Source organism: Sander lucioperca, chromosome 22 (assembly GCF_008315115.2).
Source record: "Sander lucioperca isolate FBNREF2018 chromosome 22, SLUC_FBN_1.2, whole genome shotgun sequence".
NCBI lineage: Eukaryota > Metazoa > Chordata > Actinopteri > Perciformes > Percidae > Sander > Sander lucioperca.
The window spans coordinates 26,429,254-26,455,393 of record NC_050194.1 but is presented as its reverse complement, the minus strand read 5'-3'; the positions used below and the strand labels follow the sequence as shown (position 1 = coordinate 26,455,393).

Here is a 26,140-nt window from a genome sequence, read left to right as displayed (position 1 = left end):
GAGGCAATAAAAGAGAAATAAATGCAAATGTATAAATGCATTTCTGTGTGTAAGACTATTTGACAGACATTACACAATGAGCAGTAGGTCTAAGACATCAGCGGGTATTGGACCAAATCACATCTGAAGTAGAGAACACCAAAGGAGCATATGACTTCAGTGGATATTGGACAAAAGCACGGCAAAAATACCGGGGAAAATTTGATCAAAGCAGGTCTGAAAACGCAAGAGGATATTGGACTAAAGCAGGGTAGATATACCACAGATGATTTGATCAAATCAGGGCTAATACATATTATTAATACACATATTAGACCAAAGATAGGCTACGGTATTTGTTGATATTGGCCCAAATCAGGGCTTAAACACAACTAAATATACAACCAACTATATGCTACAATATTTGTGGATATTGGACAAAATCTGAGCTAAAACACAAGTGAATATTAGACCCGAAAAACAGATATAACTTGGCCCAAAACAGGGCTTAAACACAACAGAATATCTGACCAATAATAGGGCACCACATCAGTGGATATTGGACTAAACCAAGGCTAAAACACAACTAAATATATAACCAACTATATGCTACAATATTGGTGGATATTGGACCAAATGTGGGCTAAAACACAATTGAATATAAGAGCAAAGCTAGGCTACAATATTGGTGGATACTGGACCCAAAAAAGGACATAACTTCAGTGGATATTGGATCCAAAGCAGGGTAGATATACCACAGATGACTTGATCAAATCAGGGCTTAAACACTAGAGAATATTGGACCAAACGTGGGCTAATACACAACCAAATATAAGACCAAATATAGCTACGATATTTGTGGATATTCGCCCAAATCAGGGCTTAAACACAACTGAATATCTGACCAATAATAGGACACAACATCAGCGGATATTGGACCAAACCAAGGCTAAAACACAACTAAATATATAACAAACGATATGCTACAATATTTGTGGATATTGGACTAAATCTGGGCTAAAACGCAGGTGAATATCTCACCAAAAATAGAACACAACTTCAGTGGATATTGAACCAAAGCAGGGAAGAAATACCAGAGAAGATTCAAAGGGAAGCAGGGCTAACAGGACCAAAGAATCCTGGATCAAACTATGATCTTGGATCAGTGGATATTCTGGCTAATGAAGGCTAAAGACAAAAGAGAATACCAGATGAAAGCAGGGCTAAAATACAATATAATATTGGACCGAAGCAGCGTGAAAACATCAGTGGATATTGGTTGAAAGCAGAGCTAAAATATCAATGAATACTGGCCCGAACATATATAGATAACATATATACTGTATATATTTAGGGCCAGACCAACGTTAGAATACCAGTGATAACGGTATGGCCCAAACCAGGATGTTAGTAGGGAAGTTACCTACAAGAGAAGAGGAAAGAGGATAGAAGTTAAGAAGAAGCAGATAAATGAGAGAGACGAGAAGAGGAAAGAGAGGAGATAAGAGAGCAAAGAGAGGAGAGAAAAGATAGGAGAAAGAGGAAAGAGAGGAGAGACAGGAAAGATAGGAAAGAGAGGAGAGAGAGGAGAGAGAGGAGATAGTGGAAAGAGAGGAGAGAGGAGAGAGAGGAAAGAGAGGAGAAAGAGGAGAGAGAGAGAGAGAGAGGAGAGAGGAGAGAGGAGAGAGAGGAGATAGTGGAAAGAGAGGAGAGAGAGGAAAGAGAGGAGAAAGAGGAGAGAGAGAGAGAGAGAGAGGAGAGAGAGGAAAGATAGGAGAGAGGAAAGATAGGAGAGAGGAGAGAGAGGAGAGAGGAGAGAGAGGAAACATAGGAGAGAGGAAAGATAGGAGAGAGAGGAAAGATAGGAGAGAGGAAAGATAGGAGAGAGAGGAGAGAGGAGAGAGAGGAAAGATAGGAGATAGGAGAGAGGAGAGAGGAGAGAGAGGAGAGGAGAGAGAGGAAAGAGAGGAGAGATAGGATTATAGCCATAAAGGTATGGCCCAAACCAGGATGTTAGCAAGTTACCTACAAGAGCCTGATAACAGAATATAGAAACCAAGGATCATTACTGGGTTTATTAGAATGTACCTTCAGCCCTGAAGCATGCAGCTTTAAATGCAGCACAGAAGTGTTGTTAGTGTTTCCATTAAAAGCTCATAAAAACTCTAACCTGATCTGTTCTCATTAAGAGATTTCAGCTTAATGTCTTTATATGCAAATGAGGAGTTAGAGCTTTGAAACTGCTGTGCTGTTACAAAAAAAAAAAACATGATTGAATGTTGTCCTCCCCTCAACACTCACACAGTGAACAACACACCTTTAATAACTGTGCACGGTGTAGAGGGAATTATGTCTAAATAAGGCCCTAAGGCCTGTCAAATCTGACTCCGATTTATTAATTCCCACGCCTTCTTACATCGGACTTAAGTTTACCAGAACACAAGGATGAATCTGAGACGAAGACTTCAGTTAAGCAAAGTTTACTGAGTGCAGCATAAGAGTTACAACACAGCTGTGGGTTCCCAAACAGAGACTAAGTTTCCCTAGCAACAGACATGAAGTCAGAGCTGGTCCACCAAGATCTCGTTTGAAAATTAACCCTGATCTGTATTCTCCCTCAAGCTTTTATCCTATCCTCACAGGTGGGGTGTCTTCTAGTTTCTTAGGCAGAAACTCTTACACTAGAGTGCGGATCGGGCCGCATTTTTCTGTCCGAGCCCGGCCCGCCTCCGACAGAGCCGTAACCGAACCCGGCCCGAGCCCGACAGGCATTAAGATATTCATGTCCGAGCCCGACCCGAGCCAGACACAGTTAAAATTTCCTTATTTTTCTCATACTAATGACACATGTACGTCTGTTTGTGCGGAAAGCCCGCTTTTATTAAGCAACTGTAGGAAGGCATTTTAGAAATGTCAACAGATGAGCGCATCAGCTCACACCAGCCAACAAGCGCACGTTAACACAGGAGCGCACCTACATAATAAGCTGTTTTTAAATTTAATGTGACCGAGCCCGAACCGAACCCGAACATCATTTCTAAATATCTGTCGGGTCCCGACGGGCTCGGTTCGGGTAGCCATCCTTTATCTTAAGGTGCTTACACACCAACCAGACGGCCGACCGTCGGCAGAAAAGCCAGTCGGACCAATCAGTCGGGTCCCCAAGGTCCAAAATAATGCCTCAAAACACACTGAAGAGACGCCGACTTGAGCATACGCTCTGCGCGTGCGCAAAATGTAATACGTCTCCATAGCAGCAGGCGGTGCTTCTCTGTATTGTTTCCCAGAAAATGAAAACCGGCAGCTGATTGGACGAACGTGTCACGTGGGTCTTTTTTCTCCGGAAATTCACAGCCAGACTGTCATGGCGGCTCGTTCAGAATACGATCTCATATTGTACTAAAATAGTTCACCGAAACGTGTTTCTGAAAACATTTTAAGAGAGAAATAGGCCGTGCAGTTGCTGAATCTGTCTTCATTTCAGATCAACAAAGGTCAGTTTAAAAGATTTTTGTCAGATTTTGAGAGGCTCATCCGCTCGCCATTTCCGGGTGAGTCCCGACTGTCCTGTCTCTGACTGAATATGTCAGGTCGGCCAAAATGAAGGCCGACGGCTCCTCCAACGGATGACGGCACGGGACACACCGAACAGACTCAAGTCACCGACCTCGCCAGACTGTCCGACGGCCGATAATCGGCTCAGTGTGTCAGCTCTCTTACACACACACACACACACACACACACACACACACACACACACACACGCACACACACACACGCCAAGGTCGGGGCCTCTGTGTGGTGCAACTTCTCGTCTGCTCTTGCAACCTTCAAACAATGCACCTCTATGCCATAAAAGCATAAACTATTTTCATGACTTAAGCTTAACCTTCTGTGCATCAGAGGTCACCCGGAGTACTTTTAACCACTTCCTCAATGACCAACACAGCTGTTTTTGCAACGAGCACATACACACATTTTGTTAATAAAATATTTCTACAACGGTTCAACAATAAGTGTTGCCCGATGGCCCGGGGCAACTAAAACGTCATGTTGGGCAAGTAAATTATGACAACCTACTTCACCGTTCATCGTGTCATGAGTGACATCATCGTTCTCGTGCCCCCCATCAGAGAATGATTGATTGTGCCAGCTGCCAATCAAGAACTGAGTTGGTGATGGACGCTTTTTTCGAATTCTTTTTTACACTTTTGACGGTTTCAACGTTTTTGACTTTTTTTTGAGGTTTTGTTTAAGATCTTGCCTCTTTTTTTTAAACTTGTTTCTGTTTACTTTTATTTGTTTACATTTTTTTCCGACATTTATTATCAGGTCCCTAAGAAGAGCGCTCAGCCTTGCAGCTATTTTTTTTACAGTAGTCACTGATATGCACGCAACGGTACTGCAACCTACAAATCTCACTGTGGCCCAAAAAACGTTTTTCCCGTAGGCCACCAGTGTGAAACGATGCCTGTACAACTGCTTCCAGGACAACTGCAACTGCAAACAAGGTCGGTTATGACTCTTTCTAGTTTGAATTTTCATTTAGGTGCAGCACAAGTGTGTAAGTGTGTGTGCGAGAGAGAAGTAAACAGAAAAGAGAGAGGACAGTAGGACAGAGTGATGGGGAGCATAACAGGAATTTAAGTGCTGTGTTTGTGTACGAAATGTGTGTGTGTGTGTGTGTGTGTGTGTGTGTGTGTGTGTACAATTTCCTCATATGATTGCATTTATTTTCTATGCCAGCGGATGTCCGCACTCATATCTCCTTCACGCAAGACTTGTTACAGAGCGACAGACAGACTTTTGTGCCAGCAGTGATTCAAAAATACAACCTCTCCAATCATCTGCATACAATCAGCAGGCACAGCGTGTGTGTGTGTGTGTGTATGTGTGTGTGTGTGTGTGTGTGTGTGTGTGTGTGTGCAGTCCGAAGCACCTGGACACGTAAATCAAAGCAACAAGCAGCCAGTCGCAGTCGCTGCAGGAAGGAAGAAGGAAACAACGTGAAGGACGAACAGACATACTCTGGCAGCTGTAATAAATCCTCTCAGAGCCATTTTTCTCCTGTGTTTGTGTCTGCGGACTCATCAGGTCAAATCGATACTTCGGTCCCCCCAACTTTCATTTCAGCTTAGATTGGTATTAATGACAGTTTGGGGAAAGAAACAAAAAACTGTCTGGAAGGGACTATGACAACAGAAAACTTGGACATGCTGTAAAGTTTTACACGTTTTCTATGGGTGTAGTTTGCTTGTAGAAGACCACGCTTTTGTTAAAAGTCAACCTGTGTTGTCTTGTTTTAAAGGGAACTTTACTCAGCCACAAAATGTGTGAACCCCAAGAGGGCGTTGGGACTGATATCAGTCACTCATTTTGAATGTAATCACTAGATTGAATGGGCGTTATCAGCCTTCGAAGGCTGCGGCCGATAGACTTCGAAGGATGCAGCCCCTGAATTGGGACGTAGCTTTTGTCATTCTTTATACTACGTCATCTGACTTCCTACTACAGCCTCTAGAGGCCGCTGCCTAAATATTTTGAACAGATCTGTGTTTTTTGGGGGCTAATGAACTGCCAAAACACCACACAGCGGTTTGTAGCCTACTACTTGCACACAAGATTTCACAACTCTGGAAAAGTTATCACAGCAGCAATCATTTCACCTTTGGTCATGACGATTGCAAGGTAAACTGTAGAAATACTACAATACAAAGTTAACTATACGAAATGTGTCAGTGTAAACCTAGCCTGACAAGCCAGACCTACATCCAAATGTTGGGTCTGGGAACTCACCATTGGCTGGGCTCAATCCAATGGGCGGGTCTTTCAAATTTCCTCTGCATGCAATAGGATAGCTCTACAACCAACCAGAGCAACGCTAGTTGGTAGATTCAACTTTAAACTCTGAACACATCTTCCTTTTTTAAGAATGACTTCAGTGCCGTTCTTTGTTCTTTTCTCAAAGAAAAGCTGAACTCCAAGTCTTCTAGAGTCGCAGCCAAAGCCGATTCCAGTTTGTTGTCATTACAGGTCACTTGTCTTCCCCTCTTTGTGTGTTCTCCCGCCTGTGTGATTACCTTCCTATCCCTAATGTGCATCACCTGTTAGTTATCGTCATCCCCAGTTCCCGCTGCATATATTCTCCCAGTGTCCACTCAACCTCTGCCAGATTGTAGTTGTACTTCGTGTCACTCTCTCCAGCGTTATTTACCTTGTTTGTTCTCTACTGTTATTTGACTTTTGCCTTACCGTGCGTTCATGGACATCGGAAAAACGTTTTTCCGAGTGAAAACGTCATCATTCACGTCCCTTCCTGTGGGAATCAGAGGTGGGAAACTCAGGCCAGATTTTGCTAACCGAGTTTCCCAGTTGGTGACGCGTTGTTGACAACTGACGTTTGATGTAGGCGACTTTGGTTCACTGAACATATTTCAATGGCAATAAACTTATTTATTGTGCACAAACGCCTCTGCTGAGAAACATACACAGACATAACATGTTTCAAATTATTCAAAAATAGGCCTATGTATAAAAAAAAACAACACCTTATCCGTGTCCTTTCCTGTCCGTTGTCCTGCAGATAACACAAACACCTGACGATGTGCTGTTTGTATGCTCGCATAAGAAAACAGCAGCAAATTATTGTGGCCTCCATGTTTTCACCAGGTTTTCACACACCTGATGCTCTCTCAGTTGGTGGCAGTCATGCAACAAGTTGTTATGCCAAACGCCAATATAACAGAAGAAGAAGAACACGCATCCCGACCATCCTAACCATGTGAACGCTGGTAGTCGGAAAAACAACGTAATCACGGGGACGGTCCCTGTTATTCCGAGGTGGCATGAACGCTTTTGAAACACATTTGGGTCTGCCATCGTACCGTAACACTCGCAAGCCAACGGAGAGATGCTACACTGACCCTGGCTGCAAATTACATTTAGATTGCATTTTAATAGGGTGCGTTTAGATTTCTAGGCTACTGTAAACCATCAATAAACCTTGTTTTTTTGCTTTTCCAAAGGTTTATAAGGTGATATCTTCTATTAAAATGAAAGAAAATAGGCCTACACTCTATTTCAAAACTGATGAACCTAATTCCTATAATTAGATACTTACAGCATTCTCTCATGTTGGCTTTCAACATCAAGGAAAATATGAATAAACTCCAAACTTGGCAGCCCGCTGGGTGAAGTCAGGAACTCTTCAGAGCAGAGTGATGTTGTGACAGCAGTGACAGAGTGACAGCCAGCCGACACCTTCACACGTCCTCACTGTTGTTGTTTTCACTGTCAGCAGAAGAGCATCATTTCAAACTCTACTGCAGTCTGGAGACGAGACAGTCTGGATGACATGCACTTTGGTGTCTAATTAGCAAAATATTAATTAGAAAATGTATGGAGGCAGAGTTCAGTGTGTCTTCCTGGTGATTGGGCTTTTTGATCAACTGCCGAGCCAATCTGCACGACACGCCGCGGATAAATGAGGACGCTACGCAGCGAATATTGTTGGTGATTTAACATATGTGACGGGTGAGAGAGAGAGAGAGAGAGAGAGGGAGAGAGACAGAGAGAAGGAGAGATAGACAGAGACAGAGAGAGAGAGAGAGAGAGAGAGAACCACAGTGAATTGTGGGTTTGTTCCTGAACTGGAGATGGAGGGCGAGAGAGCCTTGTAATTAATTTTCAACGAGAGGAGAGCAGGCAGGTGGAGGGGCAGTTTGACAGGCGACGCAACAAGTGGGGCGCTATCAGTGAAAATGAAAATCTACGGAAATTAGGGTAATGCTTTTCAGTTTGTGGTGATGAGTTAACATTTTGAGTTTTATTTATTAGAGTTTTATAAATAATTATTTATCTATTTTTAGTTTAAAATCAGCGGAATTTCTGAAGAATGGCCCTGATGATGAGGACAAAACAGTGTGTGTGTGTGTATGTGTGTGTCTGTGAGTGAGTGTGTGTGTGTGTGTGTGTGTGTGTCTAAGAAAATATATTGTTTCTGCCTGTTTGAGCTTTCCAACTGCACAAACTAAACTGTTGCAGTCAGTATCACACACACACACACACACACACGCACGCACACGCACACGCACACGCACACACACACACACACACACACAGATCCATTAGCAGAGTGCTAGGTGCTGGCTGGGGTGTCAGACAGCCAGATGAGGTCTGAGCCGCCGTCGTGGCTTCCTGCCTCATTTCCATCCATTACTGCAGGACGGGGCTCAGAAACCTCATTTGGCTCCATTAGAGGCCGGAGCGCTCCGTCCAATCACAACAGCCAAATCAATCCACGCTTCAGCGTCGCTCTTCACATTCAGGTTTTTTTGTTTTTTTAAGGACAGAACAGAATGTATGAAGGTCGCGTAGATTTTCAAACAAACAATCTGCAATCTGGCAAACAGACAGAATTATCTATATCTATATATATATATAGATAGATATATTTATATCTATCTATATATATATATATATATAGATAGATCGATAGATATAAATATATCTATATATATATATATATATATATATAGATATATATATATATAGATATATAGATAGATAGATATATTTATATCTATCTATCTATATATATAGATATATATATCTATATATATATATATATAGATATATATATAATTCTGTATAGGGTTAGAAATAAAAAGTAATAAAAATGCATACATATATAAATATATATATATATATTTATATATGTCTGCATTTTTCTGAACTGTTTGAATGAAAAATAGTCTTTTCTTTCAGTTTGTAGTAAACTAAACAGAATTAAGCCACTCCAAAAAAAAATTCTGATCAAGATCATTCAAGTCCACCAATCAGCTGTCACAAGACATGTTTACGTTTGTCATATGACAAGTTCACTAGCAGACGCTGGGCGTGCATTAAGGAATGAATGATCTAATGAGTGATGGAGGGAGTGCATAAAAATGACGGCACAAGTTGATTTAATGAGCGATGGAGTGAATAAATACGCAGATGCATGTGTGGGTGGCTCTAGTGCATCTTTTTTTATGAAAAACACTTTTTTTACAGTCTGTAGTAAATGAAATGGAATCGAGCCACTCCAAAATGACATTAAAACCCCCTCTTCTTATCAGAGGCCAGAGACATGTGCTCTGGGAATCGAAGCACAGAGAGGTCCATACATGCTGCATCTGGCTGTGTTTTAAATATTCCATTATAGGAGCCATTAGGATAATTACAACACAGCCTCTTTAACCGATCTGACTGTAAATCCTTCTTTTTGTTCCGCGCCACAGACGGCCACTTTCACCCTCTTCTTCGCCCAGTTTGAAAAAAAATAAAAACATAAAAATGGCAAAGCCTGGAGAAATGCTAACGGGGAGAAATGACTTGAACAGGAATATATTTGTTTTTACAAAAAAGAGATAACAGACCACGGGGGTGGAAGGGGTTCAGCTTGAGGTCCCGAAAAGCCAATTCCGTCCCTATCTGTTTTCTTCTTTGTCGTGTTTTTTATTGAGATGATAAAGAGGAACAAAGAGAGGGCCACATTGGAGTTGTTTATCACATCTGATGTCGGCCGCAGAGAAAAGGAAAATGAAAAAAGGCATATATGCGTTCGCTGTCTTGGAAACAGCGATGGGTCATATTAATACATAAGAAAAACACACATTTCCTGTTTTCTGTATGAGCTGTGAAGCATAATTCAGCAGGTGGCAGCTGATAAATGTCAGGCCTTCTTTTCTGTGGAGAAATACAATAATTGTAGCCCCTGTATAACCAGGAACAGGAGGGCAACAATTCAAAGGAAGTGTTCTCTCAGATGTTTAGACCAAATAGCCTCTGCATGATATCAACCGGTTAAATAGAAGGCCAAAGTCTCCCTCTGTTCTGCAGTCAACAGCCTTGTTTCTCATCTGAGATGAGACGCGAGCGGGAATCCATGACGACGCTCGGATGAAAGATGAATGTGCGCTGCAGAAAAGGTTGATCTGATGGTAGAAATGACAACCAGCGGCCTGTGTTTCAGTCCAGACCACCTAAACCGAGACCAAGTCATCACCAAGACCAGAGTGGATCCAGACCAAGACCAGACCGAGATTTTGAGGGTTTGAGACCAAGTCAAGACCAAGACCAAGACCGGGTGAGACCGAATCAAGACCAAGACCGAGTCAAGACGAAGACCAAGACCGGGTGAGACCGAGTCAAGACCAAGACAGGGTGAGACCAAGTCAAGACCAAGACAGGGTGAGACCGAGTCAAGACCAAGACAGGGTGAGACAGAGTCAAGACCAAGACCGGGTGAGACCGAGTCAAGACCAAGACAGGGTGAGACAGAGTCAAGACCAAGACCAAGATAGGGCGAGACAAAGTCAAGACCAAGATCAAGACCAAGACCAAGACAGGGTGACACCAAGTCAAGACCAAGACAGGGCGAGACAGAGTCAAGACCAAGACCAAGACAGGGCGAGACAAAGTCAAGACCAAGATCAAGACCAAGACCAAGACAGAGTGACACCAAGTCAAGACCAAGACAGGGTGAGACCAAGTCAAGACCAAGACAGGGTGAGACCAAGTCAAGACCAAGACAGGGTGACACAAAGTCAAGACCAATATCAAGACCAAGACCGAAAAAAAAGTAGGACAGTAGAAGGAAGGAAGGATAGATTAGGTCCAAAGAAGGAGACACAAATGTCACATTTTTGGTAGGAAAAAAAAAAAGTACATAAAGAGGAACAACGTTCTGGACAACAGCCTTGTAACTATTAAACATTTTGTTAAATATCTCACGTACCCCCTACAGTCCTCCAAAGTACCCCTAGGAGGACAAGTACCCCCTTTTGAGAAACACTGGTTTGGAGGACTGGTTGGTAACGGGATAAACACCCAGATCAAACCAGGCACAGAAGCATTTGTATCTTTTTCTTTCGTTCTTATTCCACCTTCTTTCCTCTTCCTCCTGCGGCAACATTTCTTCCTCATTATTACACCCTCTTCCTCCCTCTCCCCTGCCCTTAACTCCTTCTTTTATCCTATCATCTTCAATCTATTATTTTCTCTTCTTCCTCCTTTTCTTCTCACTTTCTCACTCTCATTCATCAGCCCCAAATCCTTTTCTTCGTTCTCCTCCTCTGCTGCTCTGCCTCTATGTCGCTCGCCCTCTGCTCCTTCCCTGGCAGTGTTTTTAATGAGCTCTCTCGCTCTCTCTCTCTCTCTCTCTCTCTCTCTGTCTCTCTGTCTCTCTCTCTCTCTCTCTCTCTCTCTCTCTCTCTGTGTAAATGAACAGCCACCCTGCTGAAGGAAAAACCTTAAATAAGCTGCCATTGCAGATGAACTCGTTTTCACCCAAAATGCACACACACACACACGCACACACAAACACACACAAACACACACACACACACACACACACACACACACAGAAAAATGCTGCCGTAGGTAAGTGTTAATAATATGGTGTTTTCCGGCCTAGTTGCTGAATTTCACACAGTCAGACACAGGCAGGATGTCTTTAATTGTTGGGTTATAATTGGAGTGTTTAACAACCAAAAATTGCTCTGTATAGTTTTGTTTATATATATATATATATATATATATATATATATATATATATATATATATATATATATATATATATATATGTGTGTCTATGTCTGTATATGTGTGTGTGTTTGTGTGTGTAACATGATGTTACATGCACACAAAATACTTGAAAATGCACACGTGTTGTAGGGAACACATACTTGTCTACATCCCGTCAGACATCATCATCATCCCGTCTTTCTGACCCTGCACCATGCCAACACATTCACATGAAAGTTTATGCACACAACAGTTTGTATGATATCCTACGGAATTACAGCTGTACTGCCGGCCGGTCACGTGACAGTTAAGTTTAGACACCAAAAAATTAGAAGATTAGGAAAAAGATTGCGGTTTGGGTTAAAACACCGGTCTCCTTAAGTAGTACTTCGGGGACATGAACACCTGTTTCCTGGTGAAAGTCTTGTGTTTTCTCCTTAACTTCTTCAGGACATGAACACCTGTTTCCTGGGTGAAAGTCTTGTGTTTTCTCCTTAACTTCTCCAGGACATGAACACCTGTTTCCTGGGTGAAAGTCTTGTGTTTTCTCCTTAACTTCTTCAGGACATGATCAGCTGTTTCCTGGTGAAAGTCTTGTGTTTTCTCCTTAACTTCTCCAGGACATAAACACCTGTTTCCTGGGTGAAAGTCTTGTGTTTTCTCCTTAAAGGTCCAATGTGTGGGAATTTCTCCCATCTAGCATTGAGATCATATCTCGCAATCAACTCTCTCGCACCACGCAGTTCAAAGTACGTTTGGCACCCGTTTCCTGGTTGAAAGCAAGGGGGTACACGAGCATCCTGAAAGCGTACCTCCTATGGGGAGATTCTGAGGCTAAGAAGCCATTACCTCCCATTAGCATCCCATTGACTGCCATTCATTTTGATGTCACTTTGACAGAGAATAACTTTACATCTGAAGAGTTTAAAGACTCTATTTGTCCATTGTTTATTTCTAAAGAAACACGACAATGTATAAAAGGCTCCATTATCTTGTACCTCACGTTATGGCCCCGTAGCAGACATATGTGTTATAAAAATAGGCTAACGATTGCGTTTTATTTATTTATTTACTCCAGCGCTCGAGGGCATAATCAGGCTCATTTGAACAACTTTATTTCCATAGCAATGGAGTATTACATCTATACAGTAAGAAGACTTGGATATAGTCAAAATTTCAAAGGGTTAGGGCCGAGCGCCACTAGCCTATTTTAGTAATCACACAATAACTTGACAATTTAAATTTTGTATCAATATACATATTCTTAATATTCGTAAAATGAAGGTTAAAAAAACTATTATTTTATATTTTATTTTGCTTTTCCACGGACCACTTGCAGTACCCTCACGGACCACAGTTTGGGAATGATAATTGACTTTACTGGTCTCCGTCGAAGTCTATGGCGTCGCTGTCTATGGTTGAACGGACCATAGTTTTCTCCTTAACTTGTTCCGGGACATGAACTCTGCCCCCCCCTCTTGAAAGCTCTGTTTTATGACCCAAACATCCCCCCCGACCTCCTCCCAACAAGTATCTTCAATGTGCTGCTGACAGTAATAAATACGTGGAATACATACCAATCACAGTGCATTCTTTCCATAGCTATATGTATGAATGGTTCATGAGAACAGCCTGTCCTTCAGCTCCATCACTTCATTCCCTCCTCTCAAATATATCTCTGCCTGTCCTCTATAACTCCCTTGAAGTCCTCCATCACTTGTCTTTTATCCCTGCACATCCTTTCACCTTCTCTTGAATCATGATCACATTTTGAGTACTGTTGACCCCTCTGTTATCTCTCTTTATGCCTCCTGTTGCCACCTGTTATGTCCCTCTATGAGTCATTCTGTCCTACAGTCCTTTCCAATCCAATACCAACATCTACTTATACCTTTCTTTATCCTCTGTCATTCTTCCGACCCTCCAGCATCCTTTATACTCTTCTATTGTCCCTTTCTACCTCTCTATTAGTTCAGTTTAAAGAGCTCTTTCAGTCATTGTCAACCCTCAGTCATCCCTTTAGCCATTCAATCAGTCTTTTATACAATCAGTCTTTTATCCTTTGACCCCTTAACCATCCCTTTACAACTTCAATCAGCCTTGTTTTATATATTTTACAACACTGTGATCCATCTATCAGCCTGTATACCCTCTGTCTTTATGTCATCCTTATAAACCTTTCTATTGCCCTGTTGACCCCTCTGTTATCTTTTATGATCCCATTACAAGCCTATCATCCCTTCAACCCAACTATTTTCCATTTACACCCATGTCTCTTCCCTTTACACCCTTCTGTAATCCACCTCAATAAGGCCTTCTAGCCAATCACATGTCGCAATAAATTGAAGAACGCTTTGCTGTTATTGGCTGCAAGCAAAACAATACAAATTAGGGGTGTCATGTTTAGGATATAAACCAAAAATCGATCGAAATTAGCTTTTGATTTTGACTTCAGAAATCAGAAGCCAGAGCGGCGATTCCCCCAAAATTTCTTTCCTCTTCACCTATGTTTACTTGCGTACGTCCAAAGAGAAAAACAACAAGAGACACGGCGTAGCTTACTGGCTGGTAGCATGAGGCTGAGAATACTGGTATACTTCTACTACATGAAGCTGAGAATACTGGTATACTTCTACTACATGAAGCTGAGAATACTGCTGTACTTCTACTACATGAAGCTGAGAATACTGCTATACTTCTACTACACGAAGCTGAGAATACTGCTATACTTCTACTACATGAAGCTGAGAATACTGCTGTACTTCTACATGAAGCTGAAAATACTGCTGTACTTCTACTACACGAAGCTGAGAATACTGCTATACTTCTACTACATGAAGCTGAGAATACTGCTATACTTCTACTACACGAAGCTGAGAATACTGCTATACTTCTACTACATGAAGCTGAGAATACTGCTATACTTCTGCTACATGAAGCTGAGAATACTGCTATACTTCTACTACATGAAGCTGAGAATACTGCTATACTTCTACTACATGAAGCTGAGAATACTGCTATACTTCTGCTACATGAAGCTGAGAATACTGCTATACTTCTACTACATGAAGCTGAGAATACTGCTATACTTCTACTACACGAAGCTGAGAATACTGCTATACTTCTACTACACGAAGCTGAGAATACTGCTATACTTCTACTACATGAAGCTGAGAATACTGCTATACTTCTACTACATGAAGCTGAGAATACTGCTGTACTTTTACTACATGAAGCTGAGAATACTGCTGTACGTTTACTACATTAAGCTGAGAATACTGCTGTACTTCTACTACATGAAGCTGAGAATACTGCTGTACTTCTACTACATGAAGCTGAGAATACTGCTGTACTTCTACATGAAGCTGAAAATACTGCTGTACTTTTACTACATGAAGCTGAGAATACTGCTGTACGTTTACTACATTAAGCTGAGAATACTGCTGTACTTCTACTACATGAAGCTGAGAATACTGCTGTACTTCTACTACATGAAGCTGAGAATACTGCTGTACTTCTACATGAAGCTAAAAATACTGCTGTACTTTTACTACATGAAGCTGAGAATACTGCTGTACGTTTACTACATTAAGCTGAGAATACTGCTGTACTTCTACTACATGAAGCTGAGAATACTGCTGTACTTCTACTACATGAAGCTGAGAATACTGCTGTACTTCTACATGAAGCTGAAAATACTGCTGTACTTTTACTACATGAAGCTGAGAATACTGCTGTACGTTTACTACATTAAGCTGAGAATACTGCTGTACTTCTACTACATGAAGCTGAGAATACTGCTGTACTTCTACTACAGGGACCCCAAATGCTTTTTGGATATTGCCAATCGTTTTGGACCTTTGACCTTGAAGCGGACTGACTGAAAACGTAATTTCACCCTAGGGTCCTTTGCATCATGACCTCAAGCCAAACACCCCCCCGACCCCCAGAAGCTTTTTTGCCTTGGTCTACCATTGGTCGAGTTAGCGCTATCAGCCAAATGGCTTAGTGCAGACGCTAATGGAACCAACGGTGTATCTCGTAAATTACCCCACTAATAATGCCCGGAATGGTACCAAACTTCTACAGTAGTACAAATAGGTTCTGTACTCAAAAAAACGAGGCATTGGAAAGTTTGTAAGTACACCAGGAGTTAATTTAAATAACACCTGCCTGATGGCTTTGGTCTCTACGAGCAGCCAGCGGTGAGACGGCAGTAAGACGAGTGCTTAGGGGCCGTCTACAAACTACAACGCCGAAAAGAGATACAACAAAAAATATTTATTAATTAAACTTATTTTGTAAAAGTAAGTGCTGTAGTACAACTAGCAGGAGACAAGTTATAACTGAGGTAAGTTTGGAGACACTACTACCTTATTTAATCATTAAATTAAAGAGGTCATGGTGCAAAGGACCTCTCTATCATTGCTTGGACCCTTCAAAACATCTCTGTCAAGCCTCTATCTCCTTTCTACCCATTTATACACTTAAGAAAGTCCTTTATATACAACTCTATAATCCATTTATATCCATCTATCATCCTTTTGACCCTTAAATAAGTCCTTCTTACCCCTGTACCATTCCTCTTTACTGCGCTTTCATCCCCTTGACCTGTCTTTATCATTTCTTTGACCGCTCCATCCTCTCTCTGACCCTTTCCATCATGTCTCTGACCTCTTGATGAGGGATTTTCACCCCTTTATCTTCTCAAAGTTCAGGCATCTAGTGGAGAAAGTGTTTGTGTTACGGTTTGACAGCTACACACTAAGACATATCTATGTAATAACAGTTGTATGTCTGTATAATTTATACAGAAATTGTCCATAGAAGTGGTTCACAGTTGTATTTTTACATTTCAAATTGTATAATTTGTGCTCTGACAACTTTTGTCGGCTATGGAGGTTTTTGGGAGATTAAAGAAGTCCACTTTATTCAACGTTTGTTACTTTTTACAACATTTTTGTCCCTTTTTTTCAACTTTTTTGAAGCTTTTTCCAACAATTTTTCTTCAAATGCTATAAAATTGTAGCCTGATGTCGTCAGATTTTAGTCAGAATATGAGTCTGATACTGCTCCACTGGGCTGTGATTATGGGGCGTGTTTCAACCGAACCAGGAAAGAAAATGCCTCTGCACTCCATTGGATAGACCTACAACCAATCAGAGCGCTCCATCTTCTTAGCGACCATCAGGGCCAGCTGATGAATTAAACTTTTGCCAAATCCCGTTGGAAGGACGGCAAAAACATCTTTCCGATCGACAAATGCCTCGATCGTGGTTCTCTGTTCCTCTTTTAAAATGAATGCTCCATCGATATCTTCTATAACAGACGCCATGGCGGAATCTACACGTCTCAATTCTCCAGCGGCAGCCATCTTTGTTGTAAACAAATTCAACCCAAGCGCTCTTTGGTGACGTGGTTGATCACGTAACTGTTGATCATCTGTCCGTCATCGTATAAAGCCCGCCCCCTGACAATTTGATTGGTCCGAACAGCTCTGGTTGGAGCATAGTTGCTCCACAACGGATCAAGTCCAGACCGAACTTCCCGACCTCAAATGTTGTGGGCGGGGCTAAGTTCGGCTGGCATCCAGGCTAGGAAAATTGAACAAAACACCCAAATTCAATGAAAGTAATGAACTGATCATTTATTTTACTTGTGAAGAGTGTTGTAGGGAACCATTCACATGTTCACAATTTGGTTAAAAGAAATCCAAATTTCTGATTTGGGTCAACTTTGACCCAGGACAACAGGAGGGTCCATGGACGTCTTGAGCTTGGTGGGATGTGCTGTTAGAGTTTAAAATGTCATTCCCATTGTGTTTTTTTATGTTCTTCACATGACTATTATAGATTTTATCCTCAATAACTTCTGTTGTGTTTCTAAGCTTCCCATGACGTTAATTTCTGAATGTATTTCTTTCTTTTCATCTCTCCCTCATCTTCCATTTCCTATTCCACATTTTCTTGTCACCTGCTCCTTTTTCTTTCGCTCTTTCTTATTATAACCCTTATAATAACCCTCTCTCTACATCCTTCTTCTTTTCTTCTCTCCGTTTCAGTCATTCGGTCTTTCTTTCCTTCTGCTTCTTTCTCTCTAGTCGAGTCATTTCATTATTATTTTTTCGTTTCACTCCCTTTCTTTTCCCTTCAATCATCCACTTCTCCTTCCTGCAATGTGGTATCTTCCCCCCCATGTGTGTGTGTGTGTGTGTGTGTGTATGTATGTATGTGTGTGTGTGTGTGTGTGTGTGTGTGTGTGTGTGTGTGTATGTATGTATGTGTGTGTGTGTGTGTGTCCATATACATGAAAACACACACACACAACCATATATTTTACAGTTGATAAGAAGACATTTTTAAAGTGAATATTAAAGATTAATATCAGACATGACAGCCAACAACACTAGCCTGGTTCTCGCTGTATCTGTAAATCATTCAGCATTTACATCAAACTCATTTCATGTATTTACAAAACAGAAAAAACGCCAATGACTATTAATACATAATGTTTGTGTACAAACAGCAACAACTTTAAGAGAGGATATCAAGTAATAATCAAAGAAACATTTTAAAAGGCTCGGCCACATCTGGACAAACTCACACAGGTTTAGCGTCTACAAACATGCAGCCAGGAAATGAAGGTTTAAGTATGTCGCTTTCCTATGAGATTGTATGCAAACTAATGCACAACAATTTGTATGATATCCCGCGAAATAAGGCGACCTCCAGCCACTCACACGACGGTTAAGTTTAGTGGTCTTTAGGTGACTGTGAGCTGGGTACAGAGCACCGTGAGGGGACGGTCGTTTCAGAGGCTGTTGCCGTTAAGCTTGGCCGACAAAAAGTGAGCGTCATGCAGCGCCGACAGCAAAGTTTAGACACTATGGGTCCTATCTTGCACCTGGAGCAGCGCAAAGACCGCCACAAGTGTCTTTGCTAGTTTAAGACCAACGCAGTTGTCAGTTTCCCGTCCAGCGCCCACGTTGTTTAAATAGCAAATGCACCTGCGCCCATCTGTGGCCCATGGGTGTGCTGGTCTTACAGGGAGGTGTGTTCAGGTGCATTCTGGGCGTGCTGGTCTTACAGGGAGGTGTGTTCAGGTGCGTTCTGGGCGTGCTGGTCTTACAGGGAGGTGTGTTCAGGTGCATTCTGGGCGTGCTGGTCTTACAGGGAGGTGTGTTCAGGTGCATTCTTGGAGTATTGCTATCTTGAGGCAGCAGGAAGTGATGGCACCATTGACCAACAAAAACCTGGTCTAAAGTCAATAACGCAGCATTTCATTGTTATTTTAACAGAGCATTAGTAAAATGCTCCTAGGCTCGTGCACAGCGTGCACACTATGCTTGTCACACACACAGGGATGCACAGCAGCACACACAAATGCAGAAGATTACTAATAAAAATATTACGGTGTAAATCCTCCATCATAACAGCAATGCTCCAAGGTCCAAACGCGCCTGGCTTTTAAAGGGAATGGGAGATGATCTCTGATTGGTTGATTGCATGTTACGCCCAAAACACCCCTCTGATTAATGAAGACACTAAGTACAACCCTTTAGGACCATGCACCCGGCACACGGACACTTTTTTCCGCCGTCAAACTAGCAAAAGTGGATTTGGACACGCCCTAAACACACGCCCTTTTCTTTTGCGGGGTGCAAACGTTCCACCAAAACAAGCTCAGCACTGTTCCTCTCTTCCTGCAGTCTCTCGTCGTCTCCTGCTGCTCTTTATTTTACAGCTCATCAGGTGATCACTTCGCGCTCTCAGCATTGACACATTTCCCCCATAAAATGCTCTACTTTGGTAACATTTGTCGGTTAATAAGATTTAACATGGACATTGACATTAATGTTTGATTCTAATATCATTCTAATATTACCCACCTTGATGTGTCCTCCTCTGACTCTCAAACTTTTATTTTGATGTATTTATTTTAACTTCCTGTCTCAATGGCTAATGTGCGTTTCTATTCGCCCCCCAGGCCTGTTGGAGGCAGATGAGTTTTTCTGAGAAATCATCACTTATACCTCCCAAAGCGTCTCTCAGATGGAATTAGTTCCCTCGGCGAAGGAAGAGAACTGTAATTATGACTTGATTTGTTTGTTAATTTTAATGTGCTTTGTAATATCCCATCCCATTTGAACACAGTGTTAATGTCAGCTGCCGGTGGTCTCAGTTGGAGGCGACTCCTGCTAATGTGAACGTGTCAGATTTCTTTTTCAGCATCAATAAAATATATGCGCATTAACTCGGAGACATTAGTATAATAACTGTAGAATAATAACACCGTCACTGAGCCTGTAGCAGCCTCTGAATTTCAGCTCCAGAGGGAAATCTGTTGTTGGAACAGAGCAAAAACGTTAGCTCACATTAGTTATGTTTCTGAACTGGGTGCCCTTTAATCCACCAAGAAGTGAGCCAAAACTTAACTACACGCACTATGATTTATTTACATTATATATTATACTTTTTACGAAACTGTCCTCCACCGAAAAATGCTCCCATACAGTAGTTTTGTTTGTTCAAGCACCAATTACGAGTCATCTTTGACCCATTTAAACAAAGTATTAAAGGGTAACTACCGTTTTTTTCAACTATTTTCCTATGTTTCTGTGTCTAAGTGTCTGATGGGAACAACAATCTTTGACATTGGTCCAGTATTAAGAGAGATCTCTGCAGTCAGCAGCTACAATCTAAGTTAATAGGATAATTGTCCAGCTTGTATTTACCTTCACAAAAGTGCTCGTTTTGCCGCTGACAGACTCAGATTAATATTCTAAGTGTCTGACAACATTATGGAAAGGATTTCTAAGGAGGTCGACCTTTCTTTTAAAGAGTAAGATCCTTTTTTAAACATAAAAACATCTGCGAAATTGCGTTCCCTAAACCCACCAGACTCCATGTAAATAAACTGTGATTTTAGCAACGTAAAACACACTTCATTCAAAGTCGACAGAAACAAAATAAAATTATGAAAAGCCGTTTTGGGTCGTCTTTCCACTTTTTCAACCATAACAACTCTAGTTTAGGTTGAAATAAACACATAGTTTACTGATTTACATGTGAAAATATGTTGGCTCTATACACGCTAAAAGTACTGTTTTTCAAATGGAGTCTGGTGGATTTAGCACTAGAGACTTCAGAGCTGTTTCTGGTTAAACAGAAAGGTCTTAAAGACTTAAATTGTAGCTTGTTTTTCGCTTAATACTGGACCATTGTCAAAGATTGTTGGTCGTTAGACACAAAAACGTGCTACATATGGGTTGTTTTCTGTCTGTAAATATTCTTTTAAGCCTTAGATTTGAGGGTATTTCTAACATATTTTCTCACCTGTCTTTTCTTTATACAGACACACAATACTGCCAGCTGTTATTGAAGATGGAGACGCTGCTGGAAAGATGCTGTTAATTTGTAATGTCACGGAGGTTTTTCTAACTTTTGTGTTCAAATAGTGTCAACAGTCTGTGCAGTCATTTAGCTGCAGAGACCGTAGCACATCCATATTGTCTGTCGAGAGCAATAATGTGCTTAAAAGGAGTCAGAAAGAAAGAAAAATATATATACTGTGGGGGAAAGCTATATTTCTCTTTTTATTTCTCCGCCTCCATTTTTCCCTCTTCGCACAATGTACACGTCGTTTCTCTCTCTATTCCTCCTCGTTTATCTCCCAGCACTCACTGCCTTTTTTTTCTGTTTCATCTATTTCCCTCCCTCCTCATCCTCCCACTCCCTCGCTCTGGGCCTCGCTCCGTCCCAATTCCCTCGCCCTGACTTTGAAATGAACAGCGAAGCACCTCAGATAGACGCGACCACGGCGATGGGAAATGGAATTGAAAAGGTATGGAGTCAAATTTAGGGGCGAGAGGAAAGGAAACGTAATGAAAGGAAAGGAGAGATAAGAGAGGAGACAACAGGAGTGAAGAGGAGACATAAGAGTGCAGCGGTGGAATGTAACTAAGTACATTTACTCCAGTAATGTATTTCAGTCCAAATGTTGAGGTACTTGTACTTTACTTGAGTCATTTCTTTTCTACTAACCTGACTCCGCCAGATGGATTTACTCGGCATATCCATCTGGGAACTTTCCGTTGGAGAACTTTTGGGAAGGGGCGAAAATCCTGGTTAGCTGATTGGATAAACCATCTGTCTATCACCACCTATGTTGGTGATAGACGGGCCAAATCAACCAATCAGATCAACGATATATCAAACTCTTGCCAAAACCAGTCGGGAGAAGAGCAACAACATCTTTTCCTCCGAGAAAAGCCTCCAGTGCCGTTTCTTTGTTCTTCTTTCAATGAAGGAATACTTTCTAACTTGGAGAAAACTTGCGTGATAGCTACGCTCATCTCATCCGTGGAAGCCGCCAGTCGCTTCTGGTTGCGTCACGCCTAAACCCGCCTCCAAACCAACGCTGATTGGTCGGTCGTTTGTCTCAAGATGCCAGACTGATCTGCGAGTGGAAAACTGGAGCTTGCGAGATCAGGACGGTCTCACGAGGCTAACTTTCTACTTCTACTCCGCTACATTTCAGAGAGAAATATTGTACTTTTTACTCCACTACATTCATCTGACAGCTCTAGTTACTAGTTACTTAGTCTTGCATTGTCAGAGCTTCCTCCACAGAGCTGCAGAGGAAGGTCTGACTAGTCCACACAGCATTCCTGGATGGGAGAAAAAGGTGCTCTGGTTTATTGGCATTTCTTTAAACCAATCACAATCATCGTGGGCGGGGCTAAGCTCTGGACGGAGCCACGGTGCCTCTGCTAAATAGCATCAGGAAGGAACTTGTTTTGGTGGAACATGTGTAAGTAGTTTTAGTTGTGCAACAGAAAACTCAGATTGGACAGATAGTCTAGCTAGCTGTCTGGATTTACCCTGCAGAGATCTGAGGAGCAGTTAACCATAGTCCTCACAAATCCACCGGCTGTTGGAGTGAATGTTGGGCGTCCAAATCAAACAAAAACACACAAAGATGATTGCTGTGCTTAATATCAATAAATTAAATATGCTCCGTCTTGTTACATCAAGTCCCTATTTCATATTAAATCAAGCCCGTTGGGTTTCCCCCTAATCTTCAGAGTGCTTTGAGTGCCTAAACCACAACCATTAATCATGCTTTATTTTCTACCAGCACATATTTTATTGCAGGAGCAGAAATTGCAGGAAAACAAATAAAATATGTCGACGGTGAATGACAGACGCGTCGAGTATGAACATTTTGTGATTTGACAGATTCATCAATTAAGAGTTTCTTCGCTGTGTAAAAAATGATTACGACTCAGGAGCCGTAATGTTCTGTCAGAGACGTATTCGCTATTTCATATTTTCATATCCATAGTGGGTAAATGCCATTTCTAAGAAATATGATTGTTTTAGTATGTCAAACTCAAGGAAAACTAAAAAGGTTGCATGGTCGACAGGAAAACAACACAAGGGTCAAATCTTTTCTGTGTAGAGCGACTGGCCAGTTTGGATCAACAAACTATTATTCAATTATGTGTTATTGAAATAATAGCCTGGAAATCCAGACCCAAATCCGAAAGATTAATAGTCTGGCATTGAGTAATGAAAATGGCCCAACTCGAGGGGCGGTACCAAGCATGCATTTGAAAATATCACTGCACGCAATTGGATAACACTACGACCAGTGTTTAGTGACTGATTCCGGACTTTGACGTCGCAGCGCTGTCGTCATCTGTTTAGCTCGCCTCTGGCCTGCCTATATCAGATACACCGATGTGATTGGTGCAGCTCGGCTACAAGGGCATAGTTAATGAGCATCATTACTGAATGCCAGAGTGACTCGCTGAGCTAATTTAAATTGTGCTCTCGCGAGAACTCTGGATTTCTAGGGTATTGAAATAATGTGCTGCTAAGTGAATTGCTTGATGCCAAATGTAGGCAGGTTCACAATAGATTTTGGCCCACGTAGTTGCGCGGCAAACCAAAAACACGGGAAAGTGTTTTCAAAACTGAAATTATGCGACACTCAAAAGCAGAATTTGGCGACTTCAGACTCAGAAATTCAAACAGAAGCAGAGAGTTTTCACATTCAGGCTGTGAAACAAATTGATTTGCTTGATTTGCTTGATTCCAAATCCCAAATCGGCCCAAGAGTTCATCGGCTCTTCTGGCAGTCACCAGAACTGGCAGATTGCCAGTCTGTCTATTTGGCCGTTAGTGAAAATGAGTTTGAGGCACTGAAAACATCAGATTGCAGTGCTTTAGGTAGGGAGAGAATGGCAGCATTTGGTCAAAACTACCTGCTGCCTCATTAGGAGGAAACATCCAGTTTTTGATGCCGGAGAAGTGAAGAAATGGTCCATAACATCCTCCGTTTCCTCGCCTCGTCTCTGCCAGGTAGCTCTGTGTTTACGCCGCAGAGCAGTGAGGGAAAAGAAAGTAAAAGAAATCCATTTTGAGTAATGGTGACCAGAAAGATCTGTGAAACACGGCACTGGTTTAGAGGGAAGAAAAACAAAGGAAACTTCCTACAGGTGTTACAGTAGGTGGCGAGTTTTTCTATCTGAATAATAAGCTGTCGTCTGCGGTCGCCACTCGTCTGCTTGGGGGCCATACACAGCTTTTTCTTTACCCCGTCTAACCCCGCTTTCCCGCCTTTCACAAAAGCCTCGCCACAACGCCAGCCGCTCTGAAACCCAGAGAGTAATCATATGTGTGAAAACGGTTAGGAGGCTGTGTACTGTCAACAGATGAATAGAAAAAGAAAAAAATAGGAAAGGTTTCACACCCGGCTGCTAATGGGGAGATGTGGTCTGCAGGGAAGCATGCAATCAGTGTGTTTGTTGTCTGAGCTTTGGAGCCGAATATTTGTAAGGTTTTCCTCCTGGGATGAGATTTTTATATATATATATATATATATATATATATATATATATATATATATATAGCTATATTAGCATGGTTGACATCAGACCATTCTCAGTTGTAACTGAGAGTGGGTCTGGGGAAGCTTCATTGACAGCTCATTTCCAAAGGGGCGTCACCAACGGACGCCGCTCAAATGCCTCTGGGCGCAACTGGATAGTCCTTCAACCAATCAGAGCAAAGATCTGGGTGACGTAGCAGCGACAGCGGCATCAACGAGTTGCTACACTTCGGTGGCCGTCATGTTCAATGTAAACGAACAGCTGCTCGCTGTCGCTGCGCTATCGTCATCATGTAAAGCGCGCCTCAACGGTTGTGATTGGTGTAAAGCCCGCCTCAACGGTTGTGATTGGTGTAAAGCCCTCCTCAACGGTTGTGATTGGTGTAGAGCCCGGCTCAACGGTTGTGATTGGTGTAAAGCCCAACTCAACGGTTGTGATTGGTGTAAAGCCCAACTCAACGGTTGTGATTGGTGTAAAGCCCTCCTCAACGGTGGTGATTGGTGTAAAGCTCGCCTCAACGGTTGTGATTGGTGTAAAGCCCGCCTCAACGGTGGTGATTGGTGCCTCAATTTGGAAAAATTGGAAATGGGCTTGAATGGGCTCTTGGCCAGACGGACTGGCAGAGCAAATCTAAAATTTTATAAATATTTTTTATAAATGTTATATAAATTCACCCGAATATATCGGGCGAATTTGGAGGGATGCTCTGAAGACACCGAAGGTCGGAGAGTTTCAAACATTCAAGAAACAAGTCAGAGAATAACAGATGTAACATATATCGGACAGGTTTGTTCACATAGTTGTTGTTTTACGTGATGTTCAGATGGTTTTCTCCACTTACTTCCACAAGTACAAATATATGTAAAACAAATGTAACAAATATGATCTGTAACAGTGATGTGAATGAAGTTTCAAGGTGCTTTTGTGCACATTGTGATCCGTGCATATACTGTAGGTTTGGATTTATAGTTCAGTTTCGGATTAGCCCCGTTGATAGCACCTCTGCACTACTCAACGGATGTTTTAAACGTGGTCAGTGATCTGGCAACACGGCAACATCGCTAAAAAATAGGTCTAATGGAGCTACAAACCAACTCAGCACATACTGACGCTTGGTCAGTGTCTCTGAGCGCCAGAAACCGACGCAAAAATCACACTTTAGCGTCTGTACGGGACGCACTATGTCACGTGATGAAGTACTCGAGTCGATATTCTCTAGACTTGTGACTCGACAGCTTTGATTTTGATGTACTTTTTCATTATCATTTTATTTCTCCACCTGGCTCTCCTGATCAACACCATCCAGCAGTTTGTTAGTGTTGTTAACCTGAAGGGTTTTCAGAAGCGAGGGGTGAGAACGAGTGCATTCCAACATCACACACAAAGACGTGAGCTAGAAATGTCAAAAAAACACAGCGTTGGCTTACCGAAAGGCAGATAACAAACTTGCAAATAAAGAAATACTGCCGGAGGATCTCTTTTGGTACTGGTGGGTCAAAGTGAACGGCTGGTGTGTTGAAGAAATGCAAACACCCTAGGGAGTTTTTCCTCCTATCCCAGAATGCATCTGTAGTGTAGACAGACCTTACTCCACAGTGCTGTGGAGATAGAGCTGGCTATGCAGGTCTACTACAAAACAGCTGTAAGTGAAAGATGTTTAGGGCCTTTAACAACTAAATGCTCCTAAAAATAAAA

General features: G+C 41.9%; 1 protein-coding gene and 1 long non-coding RNA gene across 4 annotated transcripts in view; one reads left to right on the top strand and one right to left on the bottom strand.

Moving 5' to 3' along the window:
• grid1b (glutamate receptor, ionotropic, delta 1b) overlaps window positions 1-26,140 on the bottom strand; it is a 669,588-nt gene that overhangs the window by 355,662 nt on the left and 287,786 nt on the right. The gene's annotated exons all lie outside the window — the stretch shown is intronic.
• Window positions 715-10,230, top strand: LOC118494246. The gene is made up of 4 exons (XR_004896361.1): window positions 715-724; window positions 7,315-7,322; window positions 9,773-9,775; window positions 10,087-10,230. It is a non-coding gene; the product is annotated as an uncharacterized LOC118494246 (long non-coding RNA).